Here is an 8,442-nt window from a genome sequence, read left to right as displayed (position 1 = left end):
CATGCTACAGCAAATATAACCCTCAGGGTTCCGTTTCATAGAAGGAGGAAATACAATGTTTACATTTGAGCATGACAAAGACATGCCTTGCTTTGATCAATTCATACAGTAACCATTTGTTTCACAGAGGACTTGAATGAGATGGTAGAACCGATGCCTGAATAAAACTGCGATTGTGTTACTGAAGTGTATAATTCCAGCTGAGCCATTATCCTCTTCAAATACAAAGCCAGCAGTCATGAGACCCAGAGAGCCAATTATCTGTGGAGGATTTAATTGCATTGTCACTTAATACTGTATCCATCATGTATTTACTGAGTTGAGTTCAAGCCTTTATAGAAATATGAAATACTCTGAATATGTCCACTTGTTGCTTTAAACACCTATCCTCTCTCAGTTCAGCCTGAGAAGCATTGATAAGCAGAATGGGAAAAAACACTGAACATTTGTCCTAACTAGAAACAGAAAGTCTTAACTATGTTGCACAGTTGGCATATTTGTTATATGGAGATATGTTAATGGTTTCAGCTTTTAAGCTACAGTATTTTCATGTATCTGCTTCTTTTTATCACCATTCATTTAAACCACATAGATCTCAATACAAATTTCAAGTTTTTGCCTGAAATTGCACTGTGCCTATTTACAAGGGCATTGTTCCCACGTCTTTTGGGGCCTACCATCAAATATTTGACCTCTATAGAAAGCTGAGAACCTGTAGTTTTAGGAAAGTAGGAAACAGTCAAAATAACTGTGTGATGTACTCATACAGAGTTACAGAGGCTTGAATATAGTTTTTTCTTTCTGCCGGATTACAAGCATCTCTGAACTGACCACATTTCAGCCCTCTGGGTCACTTGATATCCCTTAGAAACACAACTGAGCCCTAGCACCAGGTCTTGTGAGGCTGTGTGAGTAGATCAATATAGAATGAAAATATAAGTGCTTTAGACCATTATTTGCCAAGGTATGCTCATGCGTTTTGTAAAATGCCTATGGAAACTCCCCATAGGTAGCCTGGCGAGCCAGACCCACATTAAAATGTAGGGTCTGGGCACTCACCGTTCGCAGTGCTCAGTCCGAGGGGCGGGATAATCAGTTGTCTTTCAAATTCCCTCTGCACGCAATAGGACGCAATAGGATACCGTTGCAACTCTGCCATCAATCATTATGTTAAGCCCACCAAACGACTCTATACACAATTTCAATGTCCTGATTAAGTTTCGATTTCTGGAGCTCACAAGCCAACGGAGAGTTGCTAGACTAGCCCTGGCAGCAAATGTAATTTCCTGCCGCTAGGGGCGCGTCTAGATTTCTAGGCTACCCCATAGGACTTTTTGTTATCCAAAATGCATACTGACACTCAAATGCTTACTGCATATGAACCCCTTTGTGTAGAAGCATAATCCTGGTCTCAAATGTAAGGTAACACTTTGTGGTTTCTTGTGGACTATTTAGATTGTATGTCAGGTGTTCTGATATAGACTGACTACACAAAATATGGAGTAATTACAAAAAAGTCTCTATTTTTGCATTTACTTTGTTGGTTTAATGAGTGTGTATAAGATACACTATACATCTGTACAACTAATATTGGATAATACAACATGAACATTCAATTTCTATGGATTCTTGTGAATATTTCAGTACCCAATATGTTGCATCTACTTATGGTGCTGCAGCTACACTGCAGCCATAAGTCAGGGTAGCACCAAAAGCGGAGGAGGGGGAGGGGGGCATTTTGGATCAAATTTAATTGAGACATAATAAAATTAATCTGAAAATGTAAAGCACTATACAGATTGTACATGAAAAAAATAGTCATTTTTGGATTCCCAAGAGCCAAAGCTTTGAAATTGTGTATAACATTACTGTGCTACATAGCAATATGGTGCATACAATTGATTTAGAATGTTGGGGGGAGGTGGGGGAGGGAGAGGGTGCCAACTCAGTCATCTTCAACTCAACACTTCAAAGACCAAGGAGATGGTGGTGGATTTCCGCAGGTCTAAGCCCACTCTGTTACCAGTCTCCATTGATGGGGTCAATGTGGAGGTGGTAAGCACCTACAAGTATCTGGGTCTCCACCTGGACAATAAACTGGACTGGTCAGCCAACACTGACACACTCTACAAGAAAGGGCAGAGCAGGCTGTACTTCCTGAGGAGGCTGCGGTCCTTCAATGTGTGCAGCAAGCTCCTCAGGATGTTCTACCAGTCTGTTGTTGCCAGCGTCCTCTACTATGCAGTGGTATGCTGGGGAGGAAGCACAAAGAAGAAGGATGCGGGGCGACTTGACAGGCTGGTAAGGAAAGCTGGCTCTGTAGTGGGAGCTGAACTGGAGTGCATCACTTCAATATCTGAAAAAAGGACCCTGAACAAACTGATCAAAATCTTGGACAATGAGTGTCATCCACTCCACAGCACTATTGTAAAGCAGAAGAGCCTGATCAGCTGGAGACTTCGCTCACTGCCTTGCACAACAGACAGACTGAGGAAGTCATTTGTCCCCAGGGCCATTGAACAGTTCAATGCTTCACTTAAGGGAAGAGGAGAGATAGACTTCTCTGCATAGTCTGTCTGCCTCTTCACCCCCTCCATGTTTGGATACTGTCTGTCCACTAGCCACTTTTTACCACTGTCTTTCTGCCTCCCCCCATGCCACAGCCGAACTGTGGCCACACTTATACCTTTTCTTAATATATGTATATATATAGATATATATTGACTTTATTCTTGCACTGTTGCACTGTTGGACTTACTCATTTGCACCATCACCATGACACTCACTAACACAGAGCACCTTACCTTACTATGCACAGAGAATCACAGGCTCAGTCCCTGCCTCAGTCATTGCAAGCCTCTTAATTGATTAATCACCCACTATGTGGATACTGTTTTTAGAATTGATTTAGATTAAGTGTTATTTAGTATAATTTGTATTTTAGTTTATTTAGTATATTCTTTATCTTCTACTGTCCTTATTGCTTTGTTGTGTTTTTTATATTACATACTTTTAATTACTTTTTTCTGCTGTTAGTGAATGTGTGTGTGATGTCTGTATGCTACTGAGACCTTGAATTTCCCCTGGGGATCAATAAAGTATCTATCTATCTATCTATCTATCTAACCGTCCCGCCGGTGGGATATGAGGATTAAAGTTAAGGTATGTATGTTTTTCATAAACAATATGTGTGATGTGATAAAATGTGCTAATGCAATGCACTGGTTGTGTTGATATGATATGAGCATCAAGCTGCAAAGAACTTTCAGATTTCATTAAACTAACTCAAATTTCAAGTTAATCTCAATAGCCTAAGCCTGGTAGTATTTGTTGTCTTGTACTAGGAGTGAAGTGCAGGTGTAGCCTATAGGCATGAAGGGGTCTACATTTGTAGCCTAGGCTACCCCTAGGCTTGAGGAAGGTCAGAATTTTAAACAAGATCCTTGATCAGTTACCCTATTGAATGAATGTATCAATGCACTGTATTTAATCATAGGCTTAGCGAAGCGGCGGTCATATAGGTTTAGTCAGATTTTAATTTTTTTTCGCATGAGCAATTTTGGGCGGCGGACATATTTTGTACCGCTCTGCGGTACATCTAGTTTGACTTGTACTAGGCTCATTATTCAGGATAAGGGACCGTTCGTTATTTATAAACAGGGTCACCGGAGGAAAATAGGGGAGGGTCATGTCGTTTTATTCTTTGTTGAGGGGAGGGTCACCTAACTTTTTTTTGTCTAGGAGGGGGGGTCACCCATCTTTTGTATTAATGAAAACAGCAAAAAATCAAAGTGGCTTGTTTGATTGTTGATTTCTGTCGCCATAACGTTCTCTTTCGTTCCAAAGCTCTGTCAACATTGAACAATGAAAATAAGGGAGATTTCCCGGGTTTCTCACGCAAAATACGGAAAATGTCAACATCCGTCTCCATTAACGTTGAAAGGGTTGGAGCAACAAAGTAGCCTACTTTATTTCACGCCTAACAGCCTATATCCATTTGGTCAACTTTATCCAGCCCTAAAAAAGCTAAATTTAACTTTGGTTTACTTGTAGTTTACCGTGTAGCCTAGCCTAACTTTAAACATGTGTTACGTTCCAAGTAGTGCGTAATTCTGCTTCATAAAGTTGAACAAATACATTGGTCAAATAAATAGCCAGTTTATGGTCTACAGTGTAGAGTTGGTAAGTTATGGTAGACCAACTTGGAGTGAATATACAGGGGGATTTCTTTGGCTCTTAGCCTGGCAGGTGCGCACGTAGAAGGCAAGGGGTAACAACAGGACAACACAGAGACAGGCCAGAATGCAGGTATTACAGTAATATGGGATATTCTACGGAAAAATATTAAAACGGCAAGACAGCGGGGAAAAGTTAAAATGATAGGCCTAAACCCGGAAAAAGTTGGCATGTTAGGTATTTTTCGGTCCCTGTGATTATTTGTGAAATTGTGCAAACGGCCTTTTCAAGTCATTTGAGAAGGAAGGAGTGTAGCAAGCTCCCAAATTGACGCTCGTCTGAGAAATTGAGTTTTGGATAATGTTCAGCTTCGGCAACTTTACAATGACTGAGTAAGCCTAGAGATGGCCACCATCTTGGTGAAGTGTGATGTGTAAGATCAGAAAGCAGAGGGTGAGTTTAGAACGACAGTTAAAGTCGATGTGTTTACATAGCGCTTTATAACGTGGGTGGAAGGTATCGACAATTGGCCAGGGAGGGTCATGTCTTTTTTGAAAAGGCTGCTGGAGGGTCGTTGATAATTTTCTTGCAGGCAGGGGAGGGTCATGCAACTTTTGATTGAAGCACTCAAAATCCCTCCGGTGACCCCGTTTATAAACAACGAACGGTCCTTAAAGAAAAACATCACAACCTCAAATTTTAATATATTTTTAAATATAGGCTATGTTTCATCTGTAATATCCAAATTCATTTTTGTGGTCTTCTTTGTTTAGTGCAAAGGATACTGGTAATAGAATAGAATAAATGTGTCGTGCGTGGTATGAGCTAGGCCTAGCAAACATGCTAATGCAGGAAAGCAGAAAAGGCAGCAAAAGAAGGCGTCCGAAATTTCCCGACCTGTAGTCACTTTAGGATAATCCACCCATGTCCCTCCATCCCCTTCTGACGCCTTCGTTTCTTCGTCAGCTGGTCGTTGGTTTGTGCGTTGCCAGAGTTCCTCGTTGCTGATTGTATCAGGCCAATGGATCTGGAGAATGCGCCGCAGACAGGTGCTGCTGATACAAGTCTGGATCTTCATGGTGGTGGAAACGGTGGTTCTCCATGTTTCGGAGCCATACAGCAGAACTGACTTTACATTGGTGTTGAAGACCCTGATCTTTGTTTTGATGGACAGGTCTCTTGTACTCCAGATATTCTTCAGTTGGAGAAACGCTGCCCTAGCCTTGCCAATCCTCGCTCTCACGTCTGGGTCAGTTCCACCCAGTTGACTGTCATGACTCATGCTGCCAAGGTAGGTGATCATCCACCTCTTCTAGCGCTTCACCGTTCAGCATGGGCATTGTGTTGTTGGCAGAGGTGGAAAAAGTATGAAAATATTGTACTCAAGTAAAAGTACCAATACCTTGATGAAATATTACTCAAGTACAAGTTAAAATACCGATCTGAAAATGTACTCAAGTAAAAGTAAAAAGTAGTTCATTTAAAATGTACTTTAAGTAAAAGTTACTTAGTTACTTTTTTTGGGGGGGGGGGGGGGGGGGTACCAGAACAACCAGTTTTACCAAAGACTTTCTAATGAGGAGATACAGCACTCAAAAAATCCTCCATAGTAATGTATGGGGTCATAGTAATGTATGGGGCCAAACGCCAATATGGCAGTTGTCTACACATCATATGTCTACACATATCACAACCCTTCCGCGGCAAAACGTCGACATGTGACATTGAGCCAATCATGTGGTGTGTTGTAAAATACATTGAGCCAATCATGTGGTGTGCTGTGAAGACATTGTGCCAATCATCTGTTGTGATCTCGCTGCTGGAGCAAGATTGGTGTCGTGAAGCCTTACGCACACGCATTTCTGCTGAAATAGATGCACGATAAGTGCCCAAAAAGTGTTGCAATATGGCCGCCGAGTGGAGGTACTTGCCTGAAAAGGACGTTGAGAAATGGAGATCTATGTGAAAAATCACCGGAGTTAAGTTTGAGCAGTAGTTGATTTTCAAAGTTAGTTACACTCATCCTTGGGTCGCTTTGCAGTGAACAGTAATCCAGCACAACTGAAAAGCCCCTCACAGGCAGCTGAGGCAGGCAGGCCAATATTGAGTTGCAGAGAGTTTTTGTTATATTTGGAAACGAGCAGAAGGTTCAGCAGATTAAAGGGCGTCGTACTGGGGGAACACAGGGGGCACAACATTTTCACCAGGCATTAGTAATAACTCAGGTAATCCACACATAAAAAATCCAAACAACTCCATAATTAGAGTCATGTAATGAAGTGGAATAACAAAGGGGGAAAGTATTGAACACGCTAAGAAAAAGCACTAAGGCAAGGAAAGGGAAGGAACGAGCTGGAATCTGTATAGAGAGTAGTTATCCTTTCTAACTGTGCAAATTAATATAACCTTGGTTAGTAGCCTACATATTAATGGGCTAGGTTTTTCATTACCAAGGTGTCACACAAGAAACATTTCATGATGGATAAAAGCAAAAAGCTCTCCCAAGACCTTTGCAACCTTATTGTTGCAAAACATATCAATGAAACTGAAAACATCAGAATCTTCCAGTAAGCAGCATGGGAGCCATTATCTGCAAGTGGAAGAAACATCACTGCATCATCAACCGGCCATGCACAGGATCTCCTCGCAATATTTCTGACCAGGGAGTCAGAAGGATAGTCAATTCCAAGAGCCAAGAACCACTCGGAGAAAGCTCCAGAAAGACTTGAAGGCAGCCAATTCAATGAAATTGTTCTGGAAGTAACTAAAGATCAGGATTCACAAGAGGGACCCCTGGAATCTGTTTAGAACAACGGGCCAAAATCACTAATACGTTTTGTCATATAGGAAATGTCTTGAAGCTGTCTTTACAAACAAAGGCTTTTCCACAAAGTATTGAAGAAATTTCAGTAGGCACGAATACTTTTCATCATTCATTCCACTTTAATACATAAAACTCTTATGTTTGGATTTTTTATATGTGTGTTAATATAATGTGTGGTGAAAATTTCGAATAGACTCACTGGAAGTTTAGGCTAGTTACTGAAAAAAAAATTAAGCGTTCAATACTTATTTCCACCATATATTTATTTTACCTGAATATTTTAACTTCCAAATTAAATGTCAAAATGAATGTCAGACGAAATTTAAAGTTTGACTGACTGGATTTTGTATACAAAACATAGTGAAAACTGTGTAAGGTCACTCTCACTCTCCCTTGCTAAAGAGCTAAATGGTTTAGTCCGCCTGCACGATTCATAAGGTATATCTATCTTGTTTATTTAGTTGAGCATCGCTAGTAGTGGAACGCTAATTGTTTTGCTGCTGGTGCAATGTCTTTCTCCAAGAAAGCCAAGTCAGGTTACTAAAAACAAAGGCCAAAACAGGAAAAAGAGAGACATCAAAATGAGGGGAAACAACTGCTAATAAACTTCTTTCCAAAGAAAGGTGAGCACAAACGTCAAAACACGAAATCCCATGGTGTTTGCTTAAATATCTCCGCAATCATTAGTGCTTAAATGAACTGAGACAACCGATTGGAATAGCGGAAAATACACTTTCATAGGTTAGGCTAATCTGATGCATCTCGTGATCCATCTCCATCACTTTCAGAAAGACTGCATGGCGCCAGCTTGATTCATGTCCTGTTGTAGGCTACACGCTGATCATTATCACTAGGCTAGTGGTTTAGGGGGCGATTTTTTTTCTCTCCCTTTCCGTTTTCGTCAGTCTTAACTTTTTTTTTTTACTCAAGTAACGGATGGGATTTTTGATGTAGCGAAGTACAATACTTCACTCAAAATGTAATCAAGTAAAATTTAAAATACTGATTTTATAAACTACTTAAAAAATACAAAATACACACAAAAACTACTCAATACAGTAACGTGAGTAAATGTATTTCGTTACTTTCCACCTCTGGTTGTTGGTGTTGACCTTGAGGACATGAGGTCAAGGATGGGTTTGATAGCCAGTCAAAATGAAAAACAAAAAGTAAAAATGGCACACAATTTGTCGTGATTTAAACAGTCATGCCACAGTTGAGAATTAAATTAGCTGAAATGTGTAGCCTGCTTGTGTTATCATGTATACATATGTTATACATGTTTTATAATGTTATATGCCTGGCCTATGCATTTACTGGATGTGAATTAAGTTCCCACGTGTGAACTGATAAATTCTCATGAATGATCTAAATCACAAATAAGGTAGGCTTGGTAGCCTAGGCTACATTATAACTGAATAATCTGGAGGGCATAATATGCA

The sequence above is a fragment of the Alosa sapidissima genome, chromosome 1 (genome assembly GCF_018492685.1).
Source record: "Alosa sapidissima isolate fAloSap1 chromosome 1, fAloSap1.pri, whole genome shotgun sequence".
Classification (NCBI taxonomy): domain Eukaryota; kingdom Metazoa; phylum Chordata; class Actinopteri; order Clupeiformes; family Clupeidae; genus Alosa; species Alosa sapidissima.
Note: the sequence above shows the minus strand (reverse complement) of the source record.